At 47.6% G+C, this 15,559-nt stretch overlaps 27 non-coding genes across 27 annotated transcripts; all 27 read right to left on the bottom strand.

The window, feature by feature from the left end:
• Positions 1-155: 155 nt before the first annotated feature.
• On the bottom strand, positions 156-228 carry TRNAV-UAC (transfer RNA valine (anticodon UAC)). The gene has a single exon. It is a non-coding gene; the product is annotated as a tRNA-Val (tRNA).
• Positions 229-612: 384 nt separating this feature from the next.
• On the bottom strand, positions 613-684 carry TRNAP-CGG (transfer RNA proline (anticodon CGG)). The gene has a single exon. It is a non-coding gene; the product is annotated as a tRNA-Pro (tRNA).
• A 926-nt stretch (positions 685-1,610) lies between these two features.
• Positions 1,611-1,722, bottom strand: TRNAL-CAA (transfer RNA leucine (anticodon CAA)). Its single transcript has 2 exons — positions 1,685-1,722; positions 1,611-1,656 (listed from the first exon to the last, which is right to left on the bottom strand). It is a non-coding gene; the product is annotated as a tRNA-Leu (tRNA).
• Positions 1,723-2,016: 294 nt separating this feature from the next.
• On the bottom strand, positions 2,017-2,089 carry TRNAV-AAC (transfer RNA valine (anticodon AAC)). Its single transcript has one exon. It is a non-coding gene; the product is annotated as a tRNA-Val (tRNA).
• A 385-nt stretch (positions 2,090-2,474) lies between these two features.
• TRNAP-AGG (transfer RNA proline (anticodon AGG)) lies at positions 2,475-2,546 on the bottom strand. The gene has a single exon. It is a non-coding gene; the product is annotated as a tRNA-Pro (tRNA).
• A 406-nt stretch (positions 2,547-2,952) lies between these two features.
• On the bottom strand, positions 2,953-3,025 carry TRNAV-UAC (transfer RNA valine (anticodon UAC)). The gene has a single exon. It is a non-coding gene; the product is annotated as a tRNA-Val (tRNA).
• Positions 3,026-3,409: 384 nt separating this feature from the next.
• Positions 3,410-3,481, bottom strand: TRNAL-CAG (transfer RNA leucine (anticodon CAG)). Its single transcript has one exon. It is a non-coding gene; the product is annotated as a tRNA-Leu (tRNA).
• Positions 3,482-4,407: 926 nt separating this feature from the next.
• Positions 4,408-4,519, bottom strand: TRNAL-CAA (transfer RNA leucine (anticodon CAA)). The gene is made up of 2 exons: positions 4,482-4,519; positions 4,408-4,453 (listed from the first exon to the last, which is right to left on the bottom strand). It is a non-coding gene; the product is annotated as a tRNA-Leu (tRNA).
• A 294-nt stretch (positions 4,520-4,813) lies between these two features.
• On the bottom strand, positions 4,814-4,886 carry TRNAV-AAC (transfer RNA valine (anticodon AAC)). The gene has a single exon. It is a non-coding gene; the product is annotated as a tRNA-Val (tRNA).
• Positions 4,887-5,271: 385 nt separating this feature from the next.
• TRNAP-AGG (transfer RNA proline (anticodon AGG)) lies at positions 5,272-5,343 on the bottom strand. The gene has a single exon. It is a non-coding gene; the product is annotated as a tRNA-Pro (tRNA).
• Positions 5,344-5,749: 406 nt separating this feature from the next.
• On the bottom strand, positions 5,750-5,822 carry TRNAV-UAC (transfer RNA valine (anticodon UAC)). The gene has a single exon. It is a non-coding gene; the product is annotated as a tRNA-Val (tRNA).
• A 384-nt stretch (positions 5,823-6,206) lies between these two features.
• On the bottom strand, positions 6,207-6,278 carry TRNAP-CGG (transfer RNA proline (anticodon CGG)). Its single transcript has one exon. It is a non-coding gene; the product is annotated as a tRNA-Pro (tRNA).
• A 926-nt stretch (positions 6,279-7,204) lies between these two features.
• TRNAL-CAA (transfer RNA leucine (anticodon CAA)) lies at positions 7,205-7,316 on the bottom strand. The gene is made up of 2 exons: positions 7,279-7,316; positions 7,205-7,250 (listed from the first exon to the last, which is right to left on the bottom strand). It is a non-coding gene; the product is annotated as a tRNA-Leu (tRNA).
• A 294-nt stretch (positions 7,317-7,610) lies between these two features.
• Positions 7,611-7,683, bottom strand: TRNAV-AAC (transfer RNA valine (anticodon AAC)). The gene has a single exon. It is a non-coding gene; the product is annotated as a tRNA-Val (tRNA).
• A 385-nt stretch (positions 7,684-8,068) lies between these two features.
• TRNAP-AGG (transfer RNA proline (anticodon AGG)) lies at positions 8,069-8,140 on the bottom strand. The gene has a single exon. It is a non-coding gene; the product is annotated as a tRNA-Pro (tRNA).
• A 406-nt stretch (positions 8,141-8,546) lies between these two features.
• Positions 8,547-8,619, bottom strand: TRNAV-UAC (transfer RNA valine (anticodon UAC)). The gene has a single exon. It is a non-coding gene; the product is annotated as a tRNA-Val (tRNA).
• A 384-nt stretch (positions 8,620-9,003) lies between these two features.
• On the bottom strand, positions 9,004-9,075 carry TRNAP-CGG (transfer RNA proline (anticodon CGG)). The gene has a single exon. It is a non-coding gene; the product is annotated as a tRNA-Pro (tRNA).
• A 926-nt stretch (positions 9,076-10,001) lies between these two features.
• On the bottom strand, positions 10,002-10,113 carry TRNAL-CAA (transfer RNA leucine (anticodon CAA)). Its single transcript has 2 exons — positions 10,076-10,113; positions 10,002-10,047 (listed from the first exon to the last, which is right to left on the bottom strand). It is a non-coding gene; the product is annotated as a tRNA-Leu (tRNA).
• A 294-nt stretch (positions 10,114-10,407) lies between these two features.
• TRNAV-AAC (transfer RNA valine (anticodon AAC)) lies at positions 10,408-10,480 on the bottom strand. The gene has a single exon. It is a non-coding gene; the product is annotated as a tRNA-Val (tRNA).
• Positions 10,481-10,865: 385 nt separating this feature from the next.
• TRNAP-AGG (transfer RNA proline (anticodon AGG)) lies at positions 10,866-10,937 on the bottom strand. The gene has a single exon. It is a non-coding gene; the product is annotated as a tRNA-Pro (tRNA).
• A 406-nt stretch (positions 10,938-11,343) lies between these two features.
• TRNAV-UAC (transfer RNA valine (anticodon UAC)) lies at positions 11,344-11,416 on the bottom strand. Its single transcript has one exon. It is a non-coding gene; the product is annotated as a tRNA-Val (tRNA).
• Positions 11,417-11,800: 384 nt separating this feature from the next.
• On the bottom strand, positions 11,801-11,872 carry TRNAP-CGG (transfer RNA proline (anticodon CGG)). The gene has a single exon. It is a non-coding gene; the product is annotated as a tRNA-Pro (tRNA).
• Positions 11,873-12,798: 926 nt separating this feature from the next.
• On the bottom strand, positions 12,799-12,910 carry TRNAL-CAA (transfer RNA leucine (anticodon CAA)). The gene is made up of 2 exons: positions 12,873-12,910; positions 12,799-12,844 (listed from the first exon to the last, which is right to left on the bottom strand). It is a non-coding gene; the product is annotated as a tRNA-Leu (tRNA).
• A 294-nt stretch (positions 12,911-13,204) lies between these two features.
• Positions 13,205-13,277, bottom strand: TRNAV-AAC (transfer RNA valine (anticodon AAC)). Its single transcript has one exon. It is a non-coding gene; the product is annotated as a tRNA-Val (tRNA).
• A 385-nt stretch (positions 13,278-13,662) lies between these two features.
• On the bottom strand, positions 13,663-13,734 carry TRNAP-AGG (transfer RNA proline (anticodon AGG)). Its single transcript has one exon. It is a non-coding gene; the product is annotated as a tRNA-Pro (tRNA).
• A 406-nt stretch (positions 13,735-14,140) lies between these two features.
• On the bottom strand, positions 14,141-14,213 carry TRNAV-UAC (transfer RNA valine (anticodon UAC)). Its single transcript has one exon. It is a non-coding gene; the product is annotated as a tRNA-Val (tRNA).
• A 384-nt stretch (positions 14,214-14,597) lies between these two features.
• TRNAP-CGG (transfer RNA proline (anticodon CGG)) lies at positions 14,598-14,669 on the bottom strand. The gene has a single exon. It is a non-coding gene; the product is annotated as a tRNA-Pro (tRNA).
• Between the last annotated feature and the right edge of the window lie 890 nt (positions 14,670-15,559).

Raw genomic sequence — 15,559 nt, 5'->3', positions numbered from 1 at the left:
ATGGCGCAAGCTATCGTCACTTCTCTTTTCGAGCTGTCACTGAGATCTCTGGAGCACACTACGTCAGGCTGGTGAGGAATAGACAGCCTCTATTATCTCAGCTTTCCTATAAAGTGAGCCAGTAAATGCAAACACTGTGAAAAACAGCAAGCTGCTGTTTCTGCCCGGTCTCGAACCAGGGACCTTTCGCGTGTAAGGCGAACGTGATAACCACTACACTACAGAAACAGACACTACCTCAGGAATCTTGTTGGCATGTATTGGGTTGGAATGCACCGACTAAGGGCCAACGTCCTTGAAGCTCAAAGTTGGGCTCTCCTTACCCGGTCTCTCTTTCTTTGGAAGACAGGAATGAGGACCGCTTTTTTTCCAATAGGCGATTTTGAAACCATATCCTGAAATTACACTAGAAAAACACTTTGCATGTAATGTTCCTACACTGCTGGTCCTGCCCAGAAAAGCAGTTGCAACGAAGTCCTGCACTCCTTTATCAGGTCAAAAGTGGAAAATAGCGTGCAGGGTAAGGAACCTTCTCGACATACACAGCGTCTTATAGCATTGAAAAGAAGAAAGGCTCCTATATGACAAGCAGCCTGAAAACTTCCACAGGATGGGCTCGTCCGGGATTTGAACCCGGGACCTCTCGCACCCGAAGCGAGAATCATACCCCTAGACCAACGAGCCTGAGTGGCCAGGAGACATTTTGAACAATTACTGAAGCGTCTTTCAGAAAACAGCAGGGCTATTTGGCTCGTCTCCCTATAAGTGAGCCACACAAAGTCATGTTTTCTCTCAAGTGGTTGTTTTTTCACTCCAGCAAGGAAGGGGGAAGCCAATCTCCTATCGGCCAGTGAGCAGTAAAAAGATGAGAACAGCAAGCACTTTCTGGCACTTGCACTCCTCTGCAAGTCCTGAACCCTTGCTCCATAGACTTCCACACCAGAAGCAACGAAGGGCCCACCATTTCTTGCGCCTGAGAAAGAGGTGTTTGATATTTGGATTCAAACGCGCTCGCTCAGCGCTCGATCAGGCTCGATCAGGCGAGATTTAAATGAGTGGCTCACAGGCCTGAAACATTCACCTGGTAGACCCAGAGTGGCTGACTTCCCAGTATGGCCATTGCTGGGCGAGTCTCCTCCTTTCCTCCTGCCTCAATCTAGAATTGGCTGCAAATCACAAGAGGGAGTGCAATGTCCGTGTGTAGTGCCTACTCCCAGCTACCTCTCTGTCTTCCTTATGTAAATTAGAATTTGCAAGGGGGGACCATTGGCAATCTGCTCCTCCCACATAACCAGGAAGCCCTGTTGAACATGTCTGCCTGTGTTGTTGCAGGGACAGTGCCTTCTCTGCCCAAAAGGTGGCAGGAGAGCCTCACAACAAATGATGGGATCAACTGCTTATTTCGAAACCCAGCATGGCAGTTACTGTGATGGAGTGCAAATGTAATGGAAGGTGTGCCTGAGGTGTCCCTTTCAGAAATACATGGAATTGTGATTGAGGGCCCAGCCTGGTGGATTTCTCTTTATTTACTACAGGTTCCTGCAAATATTGTGGTGTGTGTGGGGAATGCACTGCAAAAATTTGGAAGACTTAAGGGTGTAAAAGGGACCTGTCAGAAGTGGGATTTGAACCCACGCCTCCATGAGGAGACCAGAAGGCTCAGCATCACTGAAGATCAAGCTCTCTTGAGTCTGGCGCCTTAGACCACTCGGCCATCCTGACGGCTCAGGGTGTGCTTAGTTCTGACTTTTCTGTCTGCACCTGCCAACGTTTCCACTCACAACGTTCACAGCAATGTCACAGGTGTAAAGGCCCCAACAATACAACATAGCTTATACAAAATAAAAATAGGCCCAAGAACAACCCCCAGATGATGGATGGAGATAACTTTGTTTCGTCTGCAAAGGTAAAGAATGTTTTTCACGGCTCACTGTGTTCAAAGACCACCTCTTCTTAAACTTGCATTGAGATAATAAGGTTTTAGAGTGTGCACTAAAAAAAGCACCCAATGCACAGTGTTTCTGCCCGGTCTCGAACCGGGGACCTTTCGCGTGTTAGGCGAACGTGATGACCACTACACTACAGAAACTACCTTGATGCTGTCTACTGTTAGAGGAAAGTTTCTCTCAAGTCTTCACCCTACTTCTATTCTGCTCTATCAGCAGCGGCTCAGAATGTGCAGAACAAGTGTGAAAACCTCAGAGATATCATCCAACATGCTTGCAATTACACGTATTCAAAACTCACTTGTGCAGGCATCGACAGGCAAATATCTGATGCCTAAATGCCAGCGAGTACAGCTTGGGAAAGCATCACCTGGGACACACTGAGACTAAGCAGGTAGGCAGATAAAGCATGGTGATCCATTTTTCTTCTGAGGTTAGAAATATGTTGTGCAACAATGCACCCAGTATAATGAGAAATAGTCAGGCATAGTCCATTTTTAGTAGGATTTGTATGTTAACCTCTAAAAAGGGCTCGTCCGGGATTTGAACCCGGGACCTCTCGCACCCTAAGCGAGAATCATACCCCTAGACCAACGAGCCACGCAAGAGTCACCTCTGACACGGCTCCAGGGGTTAGTGGCAGCTAGCCAGTACATGCTGCTCTGTTCTGCAATATGATTGCTGTCTTTTCCATGACCGTCATCAAACAAGAAATTAAAAAGCCTCTGTCCTTCAGACAGTTTGTTTGCTGTAAGTGTCTGCTCGTGGTGAGGACAAGAGAAGCATTTCTTCTCTCATGCCTTGCTTTCATGAAGTAGGCCCACCCTACAGAGCAAAGTGCGAGCAAGCGAATGGCGCAAGCTATCGTCACTTCTCTTTTCGAGCTGTCACTGAGATCTCTGGAGCACACTACGTCAGGCTGGTGAGGAATAGACAGCCTCTATTATCTCAGCTTTCCTATAAAGTGAGCCAGTAAATGCAAACACTGTGAAAAACAGCAAGCTGCTGTTTCTGCCCGGTCTCGAACCAGGGACCTTTCGCGTGTAAGGCGAACGTGATAACCACTACACTACAGAAACAGACACTACCTCAGGAATCTTGTTGGCATGTATTGGGTTGGAATGCACCGACTAAGGGCCAACGTCCTTGAAGCTCAAAGTTGGGCTCTCCTTACCCGGTCTCTCTTTCTTTGGAAGACAGGAATGAGGACCGCTTTTTTTCCAATAGGCGATTTTGAAACCATATCCTGAAATTACACTAGAAAAACACTTTGCATGTAATGTTCCTACACTGCTGGTCCTGCCCAGAAAAGCAGTTGCAACGAAGTCCTGCACTCCTTTATCAGGTCAAAAGTGGAAAATAGCGTGCAGGGTAAGGAACCTTCTCGACATACACAGCGTCTTATAGCATTGAAAAGAAGAAAGGCTCCTATATGACAAGCAGCCTGAAAACTTCCACAGGATGGGCTCGTCCGGGATTTGAACCCGGGACCTCTCGCACCTGAAGCGAGAATCATACCCCTAGACCAACGAGCCTGAGTGGCCAGGAGACATTTTGAACAATTACTGAAGCGTCTTTCAGAAAACAGCAGGGCTATTTGGCTCGTCTCCCTATAAGTGAGCCACACAAAGTCATGTTTTCTCTCAAGTGGTTGTTTTTTCACTCCAGCAAGGAAGGGGGAAGCCAATCTCCTATCGGCCAGTGAGCAGTAAAAAGATGAGAACAGCAAGCACTTTCTGGCACTTGCACTCCTCTGCAAGTCCTGAACCCTTGCTCCATAGACTTCCACACCAGAAGCAACGAAGGGCCCACCATTTCTTGCGCCTGAGAAAGAGGTGTTTGATATTTGCATTCAAACGCGCTCGCTCAGCGCTCGATCAGGCTCGATCAGGCGAGATTTAAATGAGTGGCTCACAGGCCTGAAACATTCACCTGGTAGACCCAGAGTGGCTGACTTCCCAGTATGGCCATTGCTGGGCGAGTCTCCTCCTTTCCTCCTGCCTCAATCTAGAATTGGCTGCAAATCACAAGAGGGAGTGCAATGTCCGTGTGTAGTGCCTACTCCCAGCTACCTCTCTGTCTTCCTTATGTAAATTAGAATTTGCAAGGGGGGACCATTGGCAATCTGCTCCTCCCACATAACCAGGAAGCCCTGTTGAACATGTCTGCCTGTGTTGTTGCAGGGACAGTGCCTTCTCTGCCCAAAAGGTGGCAGGAGAGCCTCACAACAAATGATGGGATCAACTGCTTATTTCGAAACCCAGCATGGCAGTTACTGTGATGGAGTGCAAATGTAATGGAAGGTGTGCCTGAGGTGTCCCTTTCAGAAATACATGGAATTGTGATTGAGGGCCCAGCCTGGTGGATTTCTCTTTATTTACTACAGGTTCCTGCAAATATTGTGGTGTGTGTGGGGAATGCACTGCAAAAATTTGGAAGACTTAAGGGTGTAAAAGGGACCTGTCAGAAGTGGGATTTGAACCCACGCCTCCATGAGGAGACCAGAAGGCTCAGCATCACTGAAGATCAAGCTCTCTTGAGTCTGGCGCCTTAGACCACTCGGCCATCCTGACGGCTCAGGGTGTGCTTAGTTCTGACTTTTCTGTCTGCACCTGCCAACGTTTCCACTCACAACGTTCACAGCAATGTCACAGGTGTAAAGGCCCCAACAATACAACATAGCTTATACAAAATAAAAATAGGCCCAAGAACAACCCCCAGATGATGGATGGAGATAACTTTGTTTCGTCTGCAAAGGTAAAGAATGTTTTTCACGGCTCACTGTGTTCAAAGACCACCTCTTCTTAAACTTGCATTGAGATAATAAGGTTTTAGAGTGTGCACTAAAAAAAGCACCCAATGCACAGTGTTTCTGCCCGGTCTCGAACCGGGGACCTTTCGCGTGTTAGGCGAACGTGATGACCACTACACTACAGAAACTACCTTGATGCTGTCTACTGTTAGAGGAAAGTTTCTCTCAAGTCTTCACCCTACTTCTATTCTGCTCTATCAGCAGCGGCTCAGAATGTGCGGAACAAGTGTGAAAACCTCAGAGATATCATCCAACATGCTTGCAATTACACGTATTCAAAACTCACTTGTGCAGGCATCGACAGGCAAATATCTGATGCCTAAATGCCAGCGAGTACAGCTTGGGAAAGCATCACCTGGGACACACTGAGACTAAGCAGGTAGGCAGATAAAGCATGGTGATCCATTTTTCTTCTGAGGTTAGAAATATGTTGTGCAACAATGCACCCAGTATAATGAGAAATAGTCAGGCATAGTCCATTTTTAGTAGGATTTGTATGTTAACCTCTAAAAAGGGCTCGTCCGGGATTTGAACCCGGGACCTCTCGCACCCTAAGCGAGAATCATACCCCTAGACCAACGAGCCACGCAAGAGTCACCTCTGACACGGCTCCAGGGGTTAGTGGCAGCTAGCCAGTACATGCTGCTCTGTTCTGCAATATGATTGCTGTCTTTTCCATGACCGTCATCAAACAAGAAATTAAAAAGCCTCTGTCCTTCAGACAGTTTGTTTGCTTTAAGTGTCTGCTCGTGGTGAGGACAAGAGAAGCATTTCTTCTCTCATGCCTTGCTTTCATGAAGTAGGCCCACCCTACAGAGCAAAGTGCGAGCAAGCGAATGGCGCAAGCTATCGTCACTTCTCTTTTCGAGCTGTCACTGAGATCTCTGGAGCACACTACGTCAGGCTGGTGAGGAATAGACAGCCTCTATTATCTCAGCTTTCCTATAAAGTGAGCCAGTAAATGCAAACACTGTGAAAAACAGCAAGCTGCTGTTTCTGCCCGGTCTCGAACCAGGGACCTTTCGCGTGTAAGGCGAACGTGATAACCACTACACTACAGAAACAGACACTACCTCAGGAATCTTGTTGGCATGTATTGGGTTGGAATGCACCGACTAAGGGCCAACGTCCTTGAAGCTCAAAGTTGGGCTCTCCTTACCCGGTCTCTCTTTCTTTGGAAGACAGGAATGAGGACCGCTTTTTTTCCAATAGGCGATTTTGAAACCATATCCTGAAATTACACTAGAAAAACACTTTGCATGTAATGTTCCTACACTGCTGGTCCTGCCCAGAAAAGCAGTTGCAACGAAGTCCTGCACTCCTTTATCAGGTCAAAAGTGGAAAATAGCGTGCAGGGTAAGGAACCTTCTCGACATACACAGCGTCTTATAGCATTGAAAAGAAGAAAGGCTCCTATATGACAAGCAGCCTGAAAACTTCCACAGGATGGGCTCGTCCGGGATTTGAACCCGGGACCTCTCGCACCCGAAGCGAGAATCATACCCCTAGACCAACGAGCCTGAGTGGCCAGGAGACATTTTGAACAATTACTGAGGCGTCTTTCAGAAAACAGCAGGGCTATTTGGCTCGTCTCCCTATAAGTGAGCCACACAAAGTCATGTTTTCTCTCAAGTGGTTGTTTTTTCACTCCAGCAAGGAAGGGGGAAGCCAATCTCCTATCGGCCAGTGAGCAGTAAAAAGATGAGAACAGCAAGCACTTTCTGGCACTTGCACTCCTCTGCAAGTCCTGAACCCTTGCTCCATAGACTTCCACACCAGAAGCAACGAAGGGCCCACCATTTCTTGCGCCTGAGAAAGAGGTGTTTGATATTGGCATTCAAACGCGCTCGCTCAGCGCTCGATCAGGCTCGATCAGGCGAGATTTAAATGAGTGGCTCACAGGCCTGAAACATTCACCTGGTAGACCCAGAGTGGCTGACTTCCCAGTATGGCCATTGCTGGGCGAGTCTCCTCCTTTCCTCCTGCCTCAATCTAGAATTGGCTGCAAATCACAAGAGGGAGTGCAATGTCCGTGTGTAGTGCCTACTCCCAGCTACCTCTCTGTCTTCCTTATGTAAATTAGAATTTGCAAGGGGGGACCATTGGCAATCTGCTCCTCCCACATAACCAGGAAGCCCTGTTGAACATGTCTGCCTGTGTTGTTGCAGGGACAGTGCCTTCTCTGCCCAAAAGGTGGCAGGAGAGCCTCACAACAAATGATGGGATCAACTGCTTATTTCGAAACCCAGCATGGCAGTTACTGTGATGGAGTGCAAATGTAATGGAAGGTGTGCCTGAGGTGTCCCTTTCAGAAATACATGGAATTGTGATTGAGGGCCCAGCCTGGTGGATTTCTCTTTATTTACTACAGGTTCCTGCAAATATTGTGGTGTGTGTGGGGAATGCACTGCAAAAATTTGGAAGACTTAAGGGTGTAAAAGGGACCTGTCAGAAGTGGGATTTGAACCCACGCCTCCATGAGGAGACCAGAAGGCTCAGCATCACTGAAGATCAAGCTCTCTTGAGTCTGGCGCCTTAGACCACTCGGCCATCCTGACGGCTCAGGGTGTGCTTAGTTCTGACTTTTCTGTCTGCACCTGCCAACGTTTCCACTCACAACGTTCACAGCAATGTCACAGGTGTAAAGGCCCCAACAATACAACATAGCTTATACAAAATAAAAATAGGCCCAAGAACAACCCCCAGATGATGGATGGAGATAACTTTGTTTCGTCTGCAAAGGTAAAGAATGTTTTTCACGGCTCACTGTGTTCAAAGACCACCTCTTCTTAAACTTGCATTGAGATAATAAGGTTTTAGAGTGTGCACTAAAAAAAGCACCCAATGCACAGTGTTTCTGCCCGGTCTCGAACCGGGGACCTTTCGCGTGTTAGGCGAACGTGATGACCACTACACTACAGAAACTACCTTGATGCTGTCTACTGTTAGAGGAAAGTTTCTCTCAAGTCTTCACCCTACTTCTATTCTGCTCTATCAGCAGCGGCTCAGAATGTGCAGAACAAGTGTGAAAACCTCAGAGATATCATCCAACATGCTTGCAATTACACGTATTCAAAACTCACTTGTGCAGGCATCGACAGGCAAATATCTGATGCCTAAATGCCAGCGAGTACAGCTTGGGAAAGCATCACCTGGGACACACTGAGACTAAGCAGGTAGGCAGATAAAGCATGGTGATCCATTTTTCTTCTGAGGTTAGAAATATGTTGTGCAACAATGCACCCAGTATAATGAGAAATAGTCAGGCATAGTCCATTTTTAGTAGGATTTGTATGTTAACCTCTAAAAAGGGCTCGTCCGGGATTTGAACCCGGGACCTCTCGCACCCTAAGCGAGAATCATACCCCTAGACCAACGAGCCACGCAAGAGTCACCTCTGACACGGCTCCAGGGGTTAGTGGCAGCTAGCCAGTACATGCTGCTCTGTTCTGCAATATGATTGCTGTCTTTTCCATGACCGTCATCAAACAAGAAATTAAAAAGCCTCTGTCCTTCAGACAGTTTGTTTGCTTTAAGTGTCTGCTCGTGGTGAGGACAAGAGAAGCATTTCTTCTCTCATGCCTTGCTTTCATGAAGTAGGCCCACCCTACAGAGCAAAGTGCGAGCAAGCGAATGGCGCAAGCTATCGTCACTTCTCTTTTCGAGCTGTCACTGAGATCTCTGGAGCACACTACGTCAGGCTGGTGAGGAATAGACAGCCTCTATTATCTCAGCTTTCCTATAAAGTGAGCCAGTAAATGCAAACACTGTGAAAAACAGCAAGCTGCTGTTTCTGCCCGGTCTCGAACCAGGGACCTTTCGCGTGTAAGGCGAACGTGATAACCACTACACTACAGAAACAGACACTACCTCAGGAATCTTGTTGGCATGTATTGGGTTGGAATGCACCGACTAAGGGCCAACGTCCTTGAAGCTCAAAGTTGGGCTCTCCTTACCCGGTCTCTCTTTCTTTGGAAGACAGGAATGAGGACCGCTTTTTTTCCAATAGGCGATTTTGAAACCATATCCTGAAATTACACTAGAAAAACACTTTGCATGTAATGTTCCTACACTGCTGGTCCTGCCCAGAAAAGCAGTTGCAACGAAGTCCTGCACTCCTTTATCAGGTCAAAAGTGGAAAATAGCGTGCAGGGTAAGGAACCTTCTCGACATACACAGCGTCTTATAGCATTGAAAAGAAGAAAGGCTCCTATATGACAAGCAGCCTGAAAACTTCCACAGGATGGGCTCGTCCGGGATTTGAACCCGGGACCTCTCGCACCCGAAGCGAGAATCATACCCCTAGACCAACGAGCCTGAGTGGCCAGGAGACATTTTGAACAATTACTGAAGCGTCTTTCAGAAAACAGCAGGGCTATTTGGCTCGTCTCCCTATAAGTGAGCCACACAAAGTCATGTTTTCTCTCAAGTGGTTCTTTTTTCACTCCAGCAAGGAAGGGGGAAGCCAATCTCCTATCGGCCAGTGAGCAGTAAAAAGATGAGAACAGCAAGCACTTTCTGGCACTTGCACTCCTCTGCAAGTCCTGAACCCTTGCTCCATAGACTTCCACACCAGAAGCAACGAAGGGCCCACCATTTCTTGCGCCTGAGAAAGAGGTGTTTGATATTTGGATTCAAACGCGCTCGCTCAGCGCTCGATCAGGCTCGATCAGGCGAGATTTAAATGAGTGGCTCACAGGCCTGAAACATTCACCTGGTAGACCCAGAGTGGCTGACTTCCCAGTATGGCCATTGCTGGGCGAGTCTCCTCCTTTCCTCCTGCCTCAATCTAGAATTGGCTGCAAATCACAAGAGGGAGTGCAATGTCCGTGTGTAGTGCCTACTCCCAGCTACCTCTCTGTCTTCCTTATGTAAATTAGAATTTGCAAGGGGGGACCATTGGCAATCTGCTCCTCCCACATAACCAGGAAGCCCTGTTGAACATGTCTGCCTGTGTTGTTGCAGGGACAGTGCCTTCTCTGCCCAAAAGGTGGCAGGAGAGCCTCACAACAAATGATGGGATCAACTGCTTATTTCGAAACCCAGCATGGCAGTTACTGTGATGGAGTGCAAATGTAATGGAAGGTGTGCCTGAGGTGTCCCTTTCAGAAATACATGGAATTGTGATTGAGGGCCCAGCCTGGTGGATTTCTCTTTATTTACTACAGGTTCCTGCAAATATTGTGGTGTGTGTGGGGAATGCACTGCAAAAATTTGGAAGACTTAAGGGTGTAAAAGGGACCTGTCAGAAGTGGGATTTGAACCCACGCCTCCATGAGGAGACCAGAAGGCTCAGCATCACTGAAGATCAAGCTCTCTTGAGTCTGGCGCCTTAGACCACTCGGCCATCCTGACGGCTCAGGGTGTGCTTAGTTCTGACTTTTCTGTCTGCACCTGCCAACGTTTCCACTCACAACGTTCACAGCAATGTCACAGGTGTAAAGGCCCCAACAATACAACATAGCTTATACAAAATAAAAATAGGCCCAAGAACAACCCCCAGATGATGGATGGAGATAACTTTGTTTCGTCTGCAAAGGTAAAGAATGTTTTTCACGGCTCACTGTGTTCAAAGACCACCTCTTCTTAAACTTGCATTGAGATAATAAGGTTTTAGAGTGTGCACTAAAAAAAGCACCCAATGCACAGTGTTTCTGCCCGGTCTCGAACCGGGGACCTTTCGCGTGTTAGGCGAACGTGATGACCACTACACTACAGAAACTACCTTGATGCTGTCTACTGTTAGAGGAAAGTTTCTCTCAAGTCTTCACCCTACTTCTATTCTGCTCTATCAGCAGCGGCTCAGAATGTGCAGAACAAGTGTGAAAACCTCAGAGATATCATCCAACATGCTTGCAATTACACGTATTCAAAACTCACTTGTGCAGGCATCGACAGGCAAATATCTGATGCCTAAATGCCAGCGAGTACAGCTTGGGAAAGCATCACCTGGGACACACTGAGACTAAGCAGGTAGGCAGATAAAGCATGGTGATCCATTTTTCTTCTGAGGTTAGAAATATGTTGTGCAACAATGCACCCAGTATAATGAGAAATAGTCAGGCATAGTCCATTTTTAGTAGGATTTGTATGTTAACCTCTAAAAAGGGCTCGTCCGGGATTTGAACCCGGGACCTCTCGCACCCTAAGCGAGAATCATACCCCTAGACCAACGAGCCATGCAAGAGTCACCTCTGACACGGCTCCAGGGGTTAGTGGCAGCTAGCCAGTACATGCTGCTCTGTTCTGCAATATGATTGCTGTCTTTTCCATGACCGTCATCAAACAAGAAATTAAAAAGCCTCTGTCCTTCAGACAGTTTGTTTGCTTTAAGTGTCTGCTCGTGGTGAGGACAAGAGAAGCATTTCTTCTCTCATGCCTTGCTTTCATGAAGTAGGCCCACCCTACAGAGCAAAGTGCGAGCAAGCGAATGGCGCAAGCTATCGTCACTTCTCTTTTCGAGCTGTCACTGAGATCTCTGGAGCACACTACGTCAGGCTGGTGAGGAATAGACAGCCTCTATTATCTCAGCTTTCCTATAAAGTGAGCCAGTAAATGCAAACACTGTGAAAAACAGCAAGCTGCTGTTTCTGCCCGGTCTCGAACCAGGGACCTTTCGCGTGTAAGGCGAACGTGATAACCACTACACTACAGAAACAGACACTACCTCAGGAATCTTGTTGGCATGTATTGGGTTGGAATGCACCGACTAAGGGCCAACGTCCTTGAAGCTCAAAGTTGGGCTCTCCTTACCCGGTCTCTCTTTCTTTGGAAGACAGGAATGAGGACCGCTTTTTTTCCAATAGGCGATTTTGAAACCATATCCTGAAATTACACTAGAAAAACACTTTGCATGTAATGTTCCTACACTGCTGGTCCTGCCCAGAAAAGCAGTTGCAACGAAGTCCTGCACTCCTTTATCAGGTCAAAAGTGGAAAATAGCGTGCAGGGTAAGGAACCTTCTCGACATACACAGCGTCTTATAGCATTGAAAAGAAGAAAGGCTCCTATATGACAAGCAGCCTGAAAACTTCCACAGGATGGGCTCGTCCGGGATTTGAACCCGGGACCTCTCGCACCCGAAGCGAGAATCATACCCCTAGACCAACGAGCCTGAGTGGCCAGGAGACATTTTGAACAATTACTGAAGCGTCTTTCAGAAAACAGCAGGGCTATTTGGCTCGTCTCCCTATAAGTGAGCCACACAAAGTCATGTTTTCTCTCAAGTGGTTGTTTTTTCACTCCAGCAAGGAAGGGGGAAGCCAATCTCCTATCGGCCAGTGAGCAGTAAAAAGATGAGAACAGCAAGCACTTTCTGGCACTTGCACTCCTCTGCAAGTCCTGAACCCTTGCTCCATAGACTTCCACACCAGAAGCAACGAAGGGCCCACCATTTCTTGCGCCTGAGAAAGAGGTGTTTGATATTTGGATTCAAACGCGCTCGCTCAGCGCTCGATCAGGCTCGATCAGGCGAGATTTAAATGAGTGGCTCACAGGCCTGAAACATTCACCTGGTAGACCCAGAGTGGCTGACTTCCCAGTATGGCCATTGCTGGGCGAGTCTCCTCCTTTCCTCCTGCCTCAATCTAGAATTGGCTGCAAATCACAAGAGGGAGTGCAATGTCCGTGTGTAGTGCCTACTCCCAGCTACCTCTCTGTCTTCCTTATGTAAATTAGAATTTGCAAGGGGGGACCATTGGCAATCTGCTCCTCCCACATAACCAGGAAGCCCTGTTGAACATGTCTGCCTGTGTTGTTGCAGGGACAGTGCCTTCTCTGCCCAAAAGGTGGCAGGAGAGCCTCACAACAAATGATGGGATCAACTGCTTATTTCGAAACCCAGCATGGCAGTTACTGTGATGGAGTGCAAATGTAATGGAAGGTGTGCCTGAGGTGTCCCTTTCAGAAATACATGGAATTGTGATTGAGGGCCCAGCCTGGTGGATTTCTCTTTATTTACTACAGGTTCCTGCAAATATTGTGGTGTGTGTGGGGAATGCACTGCAAAAATTTGGAAGACTTAAGGGTGTAAAAGGGACCTGTCAGAAGTGGGATTTGAACCCACGCCTCCATGAGGAGACCAGAAGGCTCAGCATCACTGAAGATCAAGCTCTCTTGAGTCTGGCGCCTTAGACCACTCGGCCATCCTGACGGCTCAGGGTGTGCTTAGTTCTGACTTTTCTGTCTGCACCTGCCAACGTTTCCACTCACAACGTTCACAGCAATGTCACAGGTGTAAAGGCCCCAACAATACAACATAGCTTATACAAAATAAAAATAGGCCCAAGAACAACCCCCAGATGATGGATGGAGATAACTTTGTTTCGTCTGCAAAGGTAAAGAATGTTTTTCACGGCTCACTGTGTTCAAAGACCACCTCTTCTTAAACTTGCATTGAGATAATAAGGTTTTAGAGTGTGCACTAAAAAAAGCACCCAATGCACAGTGTTTCTGCCCGGTCTCGAACCGGGGACCTTTCGCGTGTTAGGCGAACGTGATGACCACTACACTACAGAAACTACCTTGATGCTGTCTACTGTTAGAGGAAAGTTTCTCTCAAGTCTTCACCCTACTTCTATTCTGCTCTATCAGCAGCGGCTCAGAATGTGCAGAACAAGTGTGAAAACCTCAGAGATATCATCCAACATGCTTGCAATTACACGTATTCAAAACTCACTTGTGCAGGCATCGACAGGCAAATATCTGATGCCTAAATGCCAGCGAGTACAGCTTGGGAAAGCATCACCTGGGACACACTGAGACTAAGCAGGTAGGCAGATAAAGCATGGTGATCCATTTTTCTTCTGAGGTTAGAAATATGTTGTGCAACAATGCACCCAGTATAATGAGAAATAGTCAGGCATAGTCCATTTTTAGTAGGATTTGTATGTTAACCTCTAAAAAGGGCTCGTCCGGGATTTGAACCCGGGACCTCTCGCACCCTAAGCGAGAATCATACCCCTAGACCAACGAGCCACGCAAGAGTCACCTCTGACACGGCTCCAGGGGTTAGTGGCAGCTAGCCAGTACATGCTGCTCTGTTCTGCAATATGATTGCTGTCTTTTCCATGACCGTCATCAAACAAGAAATTAAAAAGCCTCTGTCCTTCAGACAGTTTGTTTGCTTTAAGTGTCTGCTCGTGGTGAGGACAAGAGAAGCATTTCTTCTCTCATGCCTTGCTTTCATGAAGTAGGCCCACCCTACAGAGCAAAGTGCGAGCAAGCGAATGGCGCAAGCTATCGTCACTTCTCTTTTCGAGCTGTCACTGAGATCTCTGGAGCACACTACGTCAGGCTGGTGAGGAATAGACAGCCTCTATTATCTCAGCTTTCCTATAAAGTGAGCCAGTAAATGCAAACACTGTGAAAAACAGCAAGCTGCTGTTTCTGCCCGGTCTCGAACCAGGGACCTTTCGCGTGTAAGGCGAACGTGATAACCACTACACTACAGAAACAGACACTACCTCAGGAATCTTGTTGGCATGTATTGGGTTGGAATGCACCGACTAAGGGCCAACGTCCTTGAAGCTCAAAGTTGGGCTCTCCTTACCCGGTCTCTCTTTCTTTGGAAGACAGGAATGAGGACCGCTTTTTTTCCAATAGGCGATTTTGAAACCATATCCTGAAATTACACTAGAAAAACACTTTGCATGTAATGTTCCTACACTGCTGGTCCTGCCCAGAAAAGCAGTTGCAACGAAGTCCTGCACTCCTTTATCAGGTCAAAAGTGGAAAATAGCGTGCAGGGTAAGGAACCTTCTCGACATACACAGCGTCTTATAGCATTGAAAAGAAGAAAGGCTCCTATATGACAAGCAGCCTGAAAACTTCCACAGGATGGGCTCGTCCGGGATTTGAACCCGGGACCTCTCGCACCCGAAGCGAGAATCATACCCCTAGACCAACGAGCCTGAGTGGCCAGGAGACATTTTGAACAATTACTGAAGCGTCTTTCAGAAAACAGCAGGGCTATTTGGCTCGTCTCCCTATAAGTGAGCCACACAAAGTCATGTTTTCTCTCAAGTGGTTGTTTTTTCACTCCAGCAAGGAAGGGGGAAGCCAATCTCCTATCGGCCAGTGAGCAGTAAAAAGATGAGAACAGCAAGCACTTTCTGGCACTTGCACTCCTCTGCAAGTCCTGAACCCTTGCTCCATAGACTTCCACACCAGAAGCAACGAAGGGCCCACCATTTCTTGCGCCTGAGAAAGAGGTGTTTGATATTTGGATTCAAACGCGCTCGCTCAGCGCTCGATCAGGCTCGATCAGGCGAGATTTAAATGAGTGGCTCACAGGCCTGAAACATTCACCTGGTAGACCCAGAGTGGCTGACTTCCCAGTATGGCCATTGCTGGGCGAGTCTCCTCCTTTCCTCCTGCCTCAATCTAGAATTGGCTGCAAATCACAAGAGGGAGTGCAATGTCCGTGTGTAGTGCCTACTCCCAGCTACCTCTCTGTCTTCCTTATGTAAATTAGAATTTGCAAGGGGGGACCATTGGCAATCTGCTCCTCCCACATAACCAGGAAGCCCTGTTGAACATGTCTGCCTGTGTTGTTGCAGGGACAGTGCCTTCTCTGCCCAAAAGGTGGCAGGAGAGCCTCACAACAAATGATGGGATCAACTGCTTATTTCGAAACCCAGCATGGCAGTTACTGTGATGGAGTGCAAATGTAATGGAAGGTGTGCCTGAGGTGTCCCTTTCAGAAATACATGGAATTGTGATTGAGGGCCCAGCCTGGTGGATTTCTCTTTATTTACTACAGGTTCCTGCAAATATTGTGGTGTGTGTGGGGAATGCACTG

This window comes from Lissotriton vulgaris, chromosome 10, assembly GCF_964263255.1.
Source record: "Lissotriton vulgaris chromosome 10, aLisVul1.2, whole genome shotgun sequence".
In the NCBI taxonomy this organism is placed as follows: domain Eukaryota; kingdom Metazoa; phylum Chordata; class Amphibia; order Caudata; family Salamandridae; genus Lissotriton; species Lissotriton vulgaris.
Note: the sequence above shows the minus strand (reverse complement) of the source record. Positions and strands in the feature narration are given on the sequence as shown.